This window comes from Phyllobates terribilis, unplaced genomic scaffold (assembly GCF_046119375.1).
Source record: "Phyllobates terribilis strain yellow unplaced genomic scaffold, ASM4611937v1 Scaffold_21__1_contigs__length_20361869, whole genome shotgun sequence".
Classification (NCBI taxonomy): Eukaryota; Metazoa; Chordata; class Amphibia; order Anura; family Dendrobatidae; genus Phyllobates; species Phyllobates terribilis.
Genome location: NW_027362781.1, coordinates 10,771,035 through 10,784,107, shown reverse-complemented (window position 1 = coordinate 10,784,107; position 13,073 = coordinate 10,771,035).

The window sequence follows — 13,073 nt, the reverse complement described above, 5'->3', positions numbered from 1 at the left end:
AACACTGGCGCCACTTCTTGGAAGGTGCGGAATTTCCCGTTCAGGTTCTTACGGATCATAAAAATCTGATATATCTTGATGCTGCCAAGCGCCTGAATGCCCGTCAGGCTAGGTGGGCACTGTTTTTCTCGCGGTTTAATTTCTCCGTTACTTACATCCCTGGTACTAAGAATGTTAAGGCGGATGCCTTGTCTCGCAGTTTTTCTCCCATAGTCGGTGCTGAGAAAGAGGAGAACATTTTACAAGAAGGTGTTGTGATAGCTGCTTTGGACTCCGTTTTGGAAGATGAGATTCTTAAAGCACAGGAAAATGCCCCATCTAACACTCCTCATGGGAGGTTGTTTGTGCCTGGGACCTTTATGAGAGATTTGTTTGTTGAGTGTCACGAATCTCGGTTGGCAGGTCATCCCGGAATCTCTGAGACCAAGAGACTGGTGGGTCGCAGTTTTTGGTGGCCTGGATGGCAGAAGGAAGTCATTAAGTGGGTGCGTCAATGTACTATATGTGCGAGATCTAAGTCCTCACATACTCCTGCTGCGGGGTTGCTTTGTCCTTTGGAGGTTCCCAGTGCTCCTTGGACACATTTGGCTATGGACTTTATAACTGATCTTCCCCCCTCTGAGGGTTTTACTGTCATCTGGGTGGTCGTGGACCGTTTTAGCAAGATGTGTCACTTGGTTCCCTTCGTCAAACTGCCCTGCGCTAAAACTCTCGCTAAGGCCTTTGTCAAGGAAATTGTCAGACTTCATGGCGTTCCTACTGACATTGTTTCTGATAGGGGTCCTCAGTTCGTGGCTCGTTTTTGGCGTGCCTTTTGTGACAGGTTGGGAGTTCATTTGTCGTTCTCGTCCGGATATCATCCTGAATCTAATGGCCAGACAGAAAGGAAAAACCAGGATGTTGAGCAGTTCTTGCGTTGTTTTGTGGCAGACAATCAAGAGGGGTGGTCTGAGTTTCTGCCACTTGCTGAATTTGCCCTGAACAATCATACATCTTCTTCTGCTGGTTGTTCGCCTTTTTTTTGTTGTTCTGGGAGACATCCGTCGTTTGGGTCGTTCTGCAAGTTGGGATCTGCCGTGCCTGAGGAGGAGAATTTTTCCGGTGATTTGGAGAGAGTTTGGACGGATGTGCGTGGTAATCTTCAGGAGGCCAACAGAAAAACTAAAGACTACTTTGATAGGAAACGACAGGAGGTTTTGTTCGCTGTTGGTGACATGGTTTGGTTGTCCTCTAGGAATCTGCGGTTGAGGATTCCTTCTAAGAAATTGGGTCCCAAGTTTGTAGGGCCCTTTAAGGTGCTTCAGGTTGTCAACCAATCTGCTACCTCCTGGAGAATTAATCCGGTATTTCATGTCTCTCTGTTAAAAAAAGCTGTTGTGTCGGATGGTGACGCCTCTGCCTCTGTTCCTCCGGTGGTGGAGGACGGGGAATATGAAATTTCTTGCATCCTTAACTCTAGACGGTATAGAGGTAGTTTGCAGTATCTTGTGGCCTGGAAAGGTTTCGGACCCGAGGATAACTCTTGGGTGAGGTCAGATGATGTTTCTGCGTCCAGACTTATCAGAGCGTTTCACAGGAGATTTCCTGATAAGCCTGGTCCTACGGGATCCGGAGGATCCTCTTAGAAGGGGGGATACTGTTAGAACCTTGCTCTTAGGTTTTTTCCTTTGCTGGTCACGTGACCTTGTTGGCCTATGTAATCCTGCTCCGCCCTTCTGGCTTTGCTGGACTTCATTGTATAACTACTTTCTAGCTAGCCTGTGCTCTGTATCTAACTCTGTTAGTTTGCTTGGTCTACGGACCTCTATGTTCTATATATTTTGTTTGTTCGTCTGTCTGCTACTATTTCTGTTAGGAGGTGTCCCATTTTCCTCCCAGTCCTTAGTACTTGTAGGGATTCCTTCCCCACATCTATAGATCTCCGTACAGACTAGCTTAGGACTTTAGCAGGTCTGATCGCAGGATCAGGTTCCCTGTTACATCGTAGGGATTCAGCTGAGTTCTATCGTAGGGACAGATCTCCTCTCTTTCCTTAGCTCTGGTAGCAGAACATAACACTAGGTCCCAAAAAATTTTTTTTAAATTTTACTCCTGTGGGATATATATTCTACCCAGACACATTTGGAACTCTCCTGGGGTACCCTCACACATATTATTCCCTCATTTAGTGGATATTTTCACAAAAAAGTGAAATTTTCAAAAATTCAGAAAATTGCCTGAAAATGACGAAATATCAAGGACTCATTGGGCGAATCGCTCTAGAACTGAAATCGGAACGCTCACTGACATTTCCCCTATCTGAAAGTCTGATAAACGCAGGAAAAATGACTAAGTCCAAAAAAAATTTTTTTTACCTTTTTTCAATTTTACCCCTGTGGGATATATATTCTACCCACACACATTTGGAACTCTCCTGGGGTACCCTCACACATATTATTCCCTCATTTAGTGGATATTTTCACAAAAAAGTGAAATTTTCAATAATCCAGAAAATTGGCTGAAAAATACTAAATATCAAGGACTTATTGGGCCAATCGCTCTGGAACTGAAATCGGAATGCTCACTGACATTTGCCCTATCTGAAAGTCTGATAAACGCCGGAAAAATGACTAAGTCCAAAAAATTTTTTTTAAAATTTTACCCCCGTGGGATATTTATTCTACCCACACACATTGGGAACTCTCCTGGGGTACCCTCACACATATTATTCCCTCATTTAGTGGATATTTTCACAAAAAAGTGAAATTTTCAAAAATTCAGAAAATTGCCTGAAAACGACGAAATATCAAGGACTCATCCGGCGAATCGCTCTGGAACTGAAATCGGAACGCTCACTGACATTTCCCCTATCTGAAAGTCTGATAAACACCAGAAAAATGACTAAGTCCAAAAAAAAAATTATTTCATCTTTTTTCAATTTTACCCCCGTGGGATATATATTCTACCCACACACATTTGGAACTCTCCTGGGGTACCCTCACACATATTATTCCCTCATTTAGTGGATATTTTCACAAAAAAGTGAAATTTTCAATAATCCAGAAAATTGCCTGAAAACGACGAAATATCAAGGACTTATTGGGCGAATCGCTCTGGAGCTGAAATCGGAATGCTCACTGACTTTTGCCCTATCTGAAAGTCTGATAAACGCCGGAAAAATGACTAAGTCCAAAAAATTTTTTTTTACATTTTACCCCCGTGGGATATTTATTCTACCCACACACATTTGGAACTCTCCTGGGGTACCCTCACACATATTATTCCCTCATTTAGTGGATATTTTCACAGGAAAGTGACATTTTCAAAAATTCAGAAAATTGCCTGAAAACGACGAAATATCAAGGACTCATCCGGCGAATCGCTCTAGAACTGAAATCGGAACGCTCACTGACATTTGCCCTATCTGAAAGTCTGATAAACGGCGGAAAAATGACTAAGTTCAAAAAAATTTTTTTTAAATTTTACCCCCGTGGGATATATATTCTACCCACACACATTTGGAACTCTCCTGGGGTACCCTCACACATATTATTCCCTCATTTAGTGGAAATTTTCACAAAAAAGTGAAATTTTCAAAAATCCAGAAAATTGGCTGAAAATGACTAAATATCAAGGACTCATTGGGCGAAACGCTCTGGAACTGAAATCGGAATGCTCACTGACATTTCCCCTATCTGAAAGTCTGCTAAACGCCGGAAAAATTACTAAGTCCAAAAAAAAAATTTTTCACCTTTTTTCAATTTTACCCCCGTGGGATATTTATTCTACCCACACACATTTGGACCTATCCTGGGGTACCCTCACACATATTATTTCCTCATTTAGTGGATATTTTCACAAAAAAGTGAAATTTTCAAAAATCCAGAAAATTGGCTGAAAACTACTAAATATCAAGGACTCATTGGGTGAATCGCTCTGGAACTGAAATCGGAATGCTCACTGACATTTGCCCTATCTCAAAGTCTGATAAACGCCGGAAAAATGACTAAGTCCAAAAATTTTTTTTTAAAATTTTACCCCCGTGGGATATTTATTCTACCCACACACATTGGGAACTCTCCTGGGGTACCCTCACACATATTATTCCCTCATTTAGTGGATATTTTCACAAAAAAGTGAAATTTTCAAAAATTCAGAAAATTGCCTGAAAACGACGAAATATCAAGGACTCATCCGGAGAATCGCTCTGGAACTGAAATCGGAACGCTCACTGACATTTCCCCTATCTGAAAGTCTGATAAACACCAGAAAAATGACTAAGTCCAAAAAAAAAATTATTTCATCTTTTTTCAATTTTACCCCCGTGGGATATATATTCTACCCACACACATTTGGAACTCTCCTGGGGTACCCTCACACATATTATTCCCTCATTTAGTGGATATTTTCACAAAAAAGTGAAATTTTCAAAAATTCTGAAAATTGCCTGAAAACGACGAAATATCAACGACTCATCCGGCGAATCGCTCTGGAACTGAAATCAGAACGCTCACTGACATTTCCCCTATCTGAAAGTCAGATAAACGCCGGAAAAATGACTAAGTCCAAAAAAAAAAATTTTTCAACTTTTTCAATTTTACCCCCGTGGGATATATATTCTACTCACACACATTTGGAACTCTCCTGGGGTACCCTCACACATATTATTCCCTCATTTAGTGTATATTTTCACAAAAAAGTGAAATTTTCAAAAATTCAGAAAATTGCCTGAAAACGACGAAATATCAAGGACTCATTGGGCGAATCGCTCTGGAACTAAAATCGGAATGCTCACTGACTTTTGCCCTATCTGAAAATCTGATAAACGCCGGAAAAATGACTAAGTCCAAAAAAAATTTTTTTTCAACCTTTTTCAATTTTACCCCCGTGGGATATATGTTCTCCCCACACACATTTGGACTTCTCCTGGGGTACCCTCACACATATTATTCCCTCATTTAGTGGATATTTTTACAAAAAAGTGAAATTTTCAAAAATCCAGAAAATTGGCTGAAAACTACTAAATATCAAGGACTCATCCGGCGAATCGCTCTGGAACTGAAATCGAAACGCTCACTGACATTTCCCCTATCTGAAAGTCTGATAAACGCCGGAAAAATGACTAAGTCCAAAAAAAAATTTTTTCAACTTTTTTAAATTTTACCCCCGTTGGATATATATTCTATCCACACACATTTGGAACTCTCCTGGGGTACCCTCACACATATTATTCCCTCATTTAGTGGATATTTTCACAAAAAAATGAAATTTTTAAAAATTCAAAAAATTGCCTGAAAACGTCGAAATATCAAGGACTCATTGGGCGAATCGCTCTGGAACTGAAATCGGAACGCTCACTGACATTTGCCCTATCTGAAAGTCTGATAAACGCCGGAAAAATGACAGTCCAAAAAAATAAAATTTTTAAACTTTTTTCAATTTTACCTCTGTGGGATATATATTCTACCCACACACATTTGGAACTCTCCTGGGGTACCCTCACACATATTATTCCCTCATTTAGTGGATATTTTCACAAAAAAGTGAAATTTTCAAAAATCCAGAAAATTGGCTGAAAACGACTAAATATCAAGGACTCATCCGGCGAATCGCTCTGGAACTAAAATAGGAATGCTCACTGACATTTGCCCTCTCTGAAAGTCTGATAAACGCCGGAAAAATGACTAAGTCCAAAAAAAATTTTTTTTCAACTTTTTTCAATTTTACCCCCGTGGGATATATATTCTACCCACACACATTTGGAACTCTCCTGGGGTACCCTCACACATATTATTCCCTCATTTAGTGGATATTATCACAAAAAAGTGAAATTTTCAAAAATCCAGAAAATTGGCTGAAAACTACTAAATATCAAGGACTCATTGGGCGAATCACTCTGGAACTGAAATTGAAACGCTCACTGACATTTCCCCTATCTGAAAGTCTGATAAACGCCGGAAAAATGACAGTCCAAAAAAAATAAATTTTTCAACTTTTTTCAATTTTACCCCCATGGGATATATATTCTACCCACACACATTTGGAACTCTCCTGTGGTACCCTCACACATATTATTCCCTCATTTAGTGGATATTTTCACAAAAAAGCGAAATTTTCAAAAATCCAGAAAATTGGCTGAAAACAAGTAAATATCAAGGACTCATTGGGCGAATCGCTCTGGAACTGAATTCGAAACACTCACTGACATTACCCCTATCTGAAAGTCTGATAAACATCGGAAAAATGACAGTTCAAAAAAAAAAAATTTTCAACTTTTTCCAATTTTACCCCCGTGGGATATATATTCTACCCACACACATTTGTAACTCTCCTGGGGTACCCTCACACATGTTATTCCCTCATTTTGTGGATATTTTCACAAAAAAAGTGAAATTTTCAAAAATCCAGAAAATTGGCTGAAAATGACTAAATATCAAGGACCCATTGGGCGAATCGCTCTGGAACTGAAATCGGAATGCTCACTGACAGTTGCCCTATCTGAAAGTCTGATAAACGCCGGAAAAATGACTAAGTCCAAAAAAAAAATTTTTCAACTTTTTTCAATTTAACCCCCGTGGGATATATATTCTACCCACACACATTTGGAACTCTCCTGGGGTACCCTCACACATATTATTCCTTCATTTAGTGGATATTTTCACAAAAAAGTGAAATTTTCAAAAATCCTAAATATTGGCTGAAAACGATTAAATAACAAGGACTCATTGGGTGAATCGCTCTGGAACTGAAATCGGAACGCTCACTGACATTTGCCCTATCTGAAAGTCTGATAAACGTCGGAAAAATGACTAAGTCCAAAAAAAAAATTTTTTCAACTTTTTTCAATTTTTCCCCCGTTGGATATATATTTTACCCACACACATTTGGAACTCTCCTGGGGTACCCTCACACATATTATTCCCTCATTTTGTGGACATTTTCACAAAAAAGTGAAATTTTCAAAAATCCAGAAAATTGGCTGAAAACGACTAAATATCAAGGACTCATTGGGCGAATCGCTCTGGAACTGAAATCGGAACGCTCACTGACATTTGCCCTATCTGAAAGTCTGATAAAATGACTAAGTCTTAAAAAAAAAATTTTCAACTTTTTTCAATATTACCCCCGTGGGATATATATTCTGCCCACACACATTTGGAACTCTCCTGGGGTACTCGCACACATATTATTCCCTCATTTAGTGGATATTTTCACAAAAAAGTGAAATTTTCAAAAATCCAGAAAATTGGCTGAAAACGACTAAATATCAAGGACTCATTGGGCGAATCGCTCTGGAACTGAAATCGGAATGCTCACTGACATTTGCCCTATCTGAAAGTCTGCTTAACGCCGGAAAAATGACTAAGTAAAAAAAAAATGTTTTCAACTTTTTTAAATTTTACCCCCGTTGGATATATACTCCATCCACACACATTTGGAACTCTCCTGGGGTACCCTCACACATATTATTCCCTCATTTAGTGGATATTTTCACAAAAAAAGTGAAATTTTCACAAATCGAAAATATTGGCTGAAAACGACTAAATATCAAGGACTCATTGGGCGAATCGCTCTGGAACTGAAATCGGAACGCTCACTGACATTTGCCCTATCTGAAAGTCTGATAAACGCCGGAAAAATGACAGTCCAAAAAAATAAAATTTTTAAACTTTTTTCAATTTTACCTCTGTGGGATATATATTCTACCCACACACATTTGGAACTCTCCTGGGGTACACTCACACATATTATTCCCACATTTAGTGGATATTTTCACAAAAAAGTGAAATTTTCACAAATCGAAAATATTGGCTGAAAACGACTAAATATCAAGGACTCATTGGGCGAATCGCTCTGGAACTGAAATCGGAACACTCCCTGACATTTCCCCTATCTGAAAGTCTGATAAAATGACAAAGTCTTAAAAAAAAAATATTTTCAACTTTTTTCAATTTTACCCCCGTGGGATATATATTCTACCCACACACATTTGGAACTCTCCTGGGGTACCCTCACACATGTTATTCCCTCATTTTGTGGATATTTTCACAAAAAAATGAAATTTTCAAAAATCCAGAAAATTGGCTGAAAATGACTAAATATCAAGGACTCATTGGGCGAATCACTCTGGAACTGAAATTGGAATGGTCACTGACATTTGCCCTATCTGAAAGTCTGATAAACGCCGGAAAAATGACAGTCCAAAAAAAATAAATTTTTCAACTTTTTTCAATTTTACCCCCGTGGGATATATATTCCACCCACACACATTTGGAACTCTCCTGGGGTACCCTCACACATATTATTCCCTCATTTAGTGGATATTTTGACAAAAAAGTGAAATTTTCAAAAATCCAGAAAATTGGCTGAAAACGACTAAATATCAAGGACCCATTGGGCGAATCGCTCTGGAACTGAAATCGGAATGCTCACTGACAGTTGCCCTATCTGAAAGTCTGCTAAACGCCGGAAAAATGACTAAATAAAAAAAAAATGTTTTCAACTTTTTTAAATTTTACCCCCGTTGGATATATATTCTATCCACACACATTTGGAACTCTCCTGGGGTACCCTCACACATATTATTCCCTCATTTAGTGGATATTTTCACAAAAAAGTGAAATTTTCACAAATCGAAAATATTGGCTGAAAACGACTAAATATCAAGGACTCATTGGGCGAATCGCTCTGGAACTGAAATCGGAACGCTCACTGACATTTGCCCTATCTGAAAGTCTGATAAACGCCGGAAAAATGACAGTCCAAAAAAATAAAATTTTTAAACTTTTTTCAATTTTACCTCTGTGGGATATATATTCTACCCACACACATTTGGAACTCTCCTGGGGTACCCTCACACATATTACTCCCTCATTTAGTGGATATTTTCACAAAAAAGTGAAATTTTCACAAATCGAAAATATTGGCTGAAAACGACTAAATATCAAGGACTCATTGGGCGAATCGCTCTGGAACTGAAATCAGAACACTCCCTGACATTTCCCCTATCTGAAAGTCTGATAAAATGACAAAGTCTTAAAAAAAAAAATTTTCAACTTTTTTCAATTTTACCCCCGTGGGATATATATTCTACCTACACACATTTGGAACTCTCCTGGGGTACCCTCACACATGTTATTCCCTCATTTTGTGGATATTTTCACAAAAAAAGTGAAATTTTCAAAAATCCAGAAAATTGGCTGAAAATGACTAAATATCAAGGACTCATTGGGCGAATCACTCTGGAACTGAAATTGGAATGCTCACTGACATTTGCCCTATCTGAAAGTCTGATAAACGCCGGAAAAATGACAGTCCAAAAAAAATAAATTTTTCAACTTTTTACAATTTTACCCCCATGGGATATATATTCTACCCACACACATTTGGAACTCTCCTGGGGTACCCTCACACATATTATTCCCTCATTTAGTGGATATTTTCACAAAAAAGCGAAATTTTCAAAAATCCAGAAAATTGGCTGAAAACAAGTAAATATCAAGGACTCATTGGGCGAATCGCTCTGGAACTGAATTCGAAACACTCACTGACATTACCCCTATCTGAAAGTCTGATAAACACCGGAAAAATGACTAAGTCCAAAAAAAAAAAATTTTCAACTTTTTTCAATTTTACCCCCGTGGGATATATATTCTACCCACACACATTTGGAACTCTCCTGGGGTACCCTCACACATATTATTCCCTCATTTAGTGGATATTTTCACAAAAAAGTGAAATTTTCAAAAATCCAGAAAATTGGCTGAAAACGACTAAATATCAAGGACCCATTGGGCGAATCGCTCTGGAACTGAAATCGGAATGCTCACTGACAGTTACCCTATCTGAAAGTCTGATAAACGCCGGAAAAATGACTAAGTCCAAAAAAAAAATTTTTCAACTTTTTTCAATTTAACCCCCGTGGGATATATATTCTACCCACACACATTTGGAACTCTCCTGGGGTACCCTCACACATATTATTCCCTCATTTAGTGGATATTTTCACAAAAAAGTGAAATTTTCAAAAATTCAGAAAATTGCCTGAAAACAACGAAATATCAAGGACTCATCCGGCAAATCGCTCTGGAACTGAAATCGGAACGCTCACTGACATTTCCCCTATCTGAAATTCTGATAAACGCCGGAAAAATGACTTAGTCCAAAAAATAATTTTTTTCAACTTTTTTCAATTTTACCCCCGTGGGATATATATTCTACCCAAACACATTTGGAATTCTCCTGGGGTCCCCTCACACATATTATTCCCTCATTTAGTGGATATTGTCACAAAAAAGTGAAATTTTCAAAAATCCAGAAAATTCGCTGAAAACGACTAAATATCAAGGACTCATTGGGCGAATCGCTCTGGAAATGAAATCGGAACGCTCACTGACATTTTCCCTATCTGAAAGTCTGATAAACGCCGGAAAAATGACTAAGTCAAAAAAAAAAAATGTTTTCAACTTTTTTCAATTTTACCCCCGTGGGATATATATTCTACCCACACACATTTGGTATTCTCCTGGGGTACCCTCACACATATTATTCTCTCATTTAGTGGATATTGTCACAAAAAAGTGAAATTTTCAAAAATCCTGAAAATTGGCTGAAAATGACTAAATATCAAGGACTCATTGGGCTAATCGCTCTGGAACTGAAATTGGTACGCTCACTGACATTTGACCCATCTGAAATTCTGATTAACGCCGGAAATATGACAAAGTCCAAAAAAAAAAATGTTTTCAACTTTTTTCAATTTTACCACCGTGGGATATATATTCCACCCACACACATTTGGAACTCTCCTGGGGTTCCCTCACACATATTATTCCCTCATTTAGCGGTTATTGTCACAAAAAAGTGAAATTTTCAAAAATCCAGAAAATTGGCTGAAAACGACTAAATATCAAGGACTCATTCGGCGAATCGCTCTGGAACTGTAATCGGAACTCTCAATGACATTTCCCCTATCTGAAAGTCTGATAAACGCCGGAAAAATGACTAAGTCCAAAAAAGAAATTTTTTTCAACTATTTTCAATTTTACCCACATGGGATATATATTCTACCCACACACATTTGGAACTCTCCTGGGGTACCCTCACACATATTATTCCCTCATTTAGTGGATATTTTCACAAAAATGTGAAATTTTCAAAAATCCAACATATTGGCTGAAAACGAATAAACATCAAGGACTCATTGGGCGAATCGCTCTGGAACTGAAATCGGAGCGCTCACTGACATATGACCTATTTGAAAGTCTGATAAACGCCGGAAAAATGACTAAGTCAAAAAAAAAAATGTTTTCAACTTTTTTCAATTTTACCCCCGTGGGATATATATTCTACATACACACATTTGGTACTCTCCTGGGGTACCCTCACACATATTGTCCCCTCATTTAGTGGATATTTTCACAAAAAAGTAAAACTTTCAAAAATCCAAAATATTGGCTGAAAACGACTAAATATCAAGGACTCATTGGGCGAATCGCTCTGGAACTGAAATCGGAACGCTCACTGACATTTGACCTATCAGAAAGTCTGATAAACGCCGGAAAAATGACAGTCCAAAAAAAATATTTTTTCAACTTTTTTCAATTTTACCACCGTGGGATATATATTCTACCCACACACATTTGGAACTCTTCTGGGGTACCCTCACACATATTATTCCCTCATTTAGTGGATATTGTCACAAAAAAGTGAAAATTTCAAAAATCCAGAAAATTGGCTGAAAATGACTAAATATCAAGGACTAATTGGGCGAATCACTCTGGAACTGAAATCGGAACGCTCACAGACATTTCCCCTATATGAAAGCTTGATAAACGCCGGAAAAATGACTAAGTCCAAAAATATTTTTTTTTCAACTTTTTTAAATTTTACCCCCGTGAGATATATATTCTACCCACACACATTTGGAACTCTCCTGGGGTACCCTCACACATATTATTCCCTCATTTAGTGGATATTTTCACAAAAAATTGAAATTTTCGAAAATTGGCTGAAAACGACTAAATATCAAGGACTCATTGAGCCAATCGCTCTGGAACTGAAATTGGAACGCTCACTGACATTTGACCTATCTGAAAGTCTGATAAACGCCGGAAAAATGACTAAGTCCAAAAAAAAAAATTTTTCAACTTTTTTCAATTTTACCACCGTGGGATATATATTCTACCCACACACATTTGGAACTTTCCTGGGGTACCCTCACACATATTATTCCCTCATTTAGTGGATATTGTCACAAAAAAGTGAAATTTTCAAAAATCCAGAAAATTGGCTGAAAACGACTATATCAAGGACTCATTGGGCTAATCGCTCTGGAACTGAAATTTGTACGCTCACTGACATTTGACCTCTCTGAAAGTCTGATTAACGCCGGAAAAATGACTAAGTCCAAAAAAAAAAATGTTTTCAACTTTTTTCAATTTTACCACCGTGGGATATATATTCCACCCACACACATTTGGAACTCTCCTGGGGTACCCTCACACATATTATTCCCTCATTTAGCGGATATTGTCACAAAAAAGTTAAATTTTCAAAGATCCAGAAAATTGGCTGAAAACGACTAAATATCAAGGACTCATTGGGCGAATCGCTCTGGAACTGTAATCGGAATGCTCAATGACATTTCCCCTATGTGAAAGTCTGATAAACGCCGGAAAAATGACTAAGTCCAAAAAAGAAATTTTTTTCAACTATTTTCAATTTTACCCCGGTGGGATATATATTCTACCCACACACATTTGGAACTCTCCTGGGGTACCCTCACACATATTATTCCCTCATTTAGTGGATATTTTCACAAAAATGTGAAATTTTCAAAAATCCAAAATATTGGCTGAAAACGACTAAACATCAAGGACTCATTGGGCGAGTCGCTCTGGAACTGAAATCGGAGCGCTCACTGACATTTGACCTATCTGAAAGTCTGATAAACGCCGGAAAAATGACTAAGTCAAAAAAAAAAATGTTTTCAACTTTTTTCAATTTTACCCCCGTGGGATATATATTCTACATACACACATTTGGTACTCTCCTGGAGTACCCTCACACATATTATTCCCTCATTTAGTGGA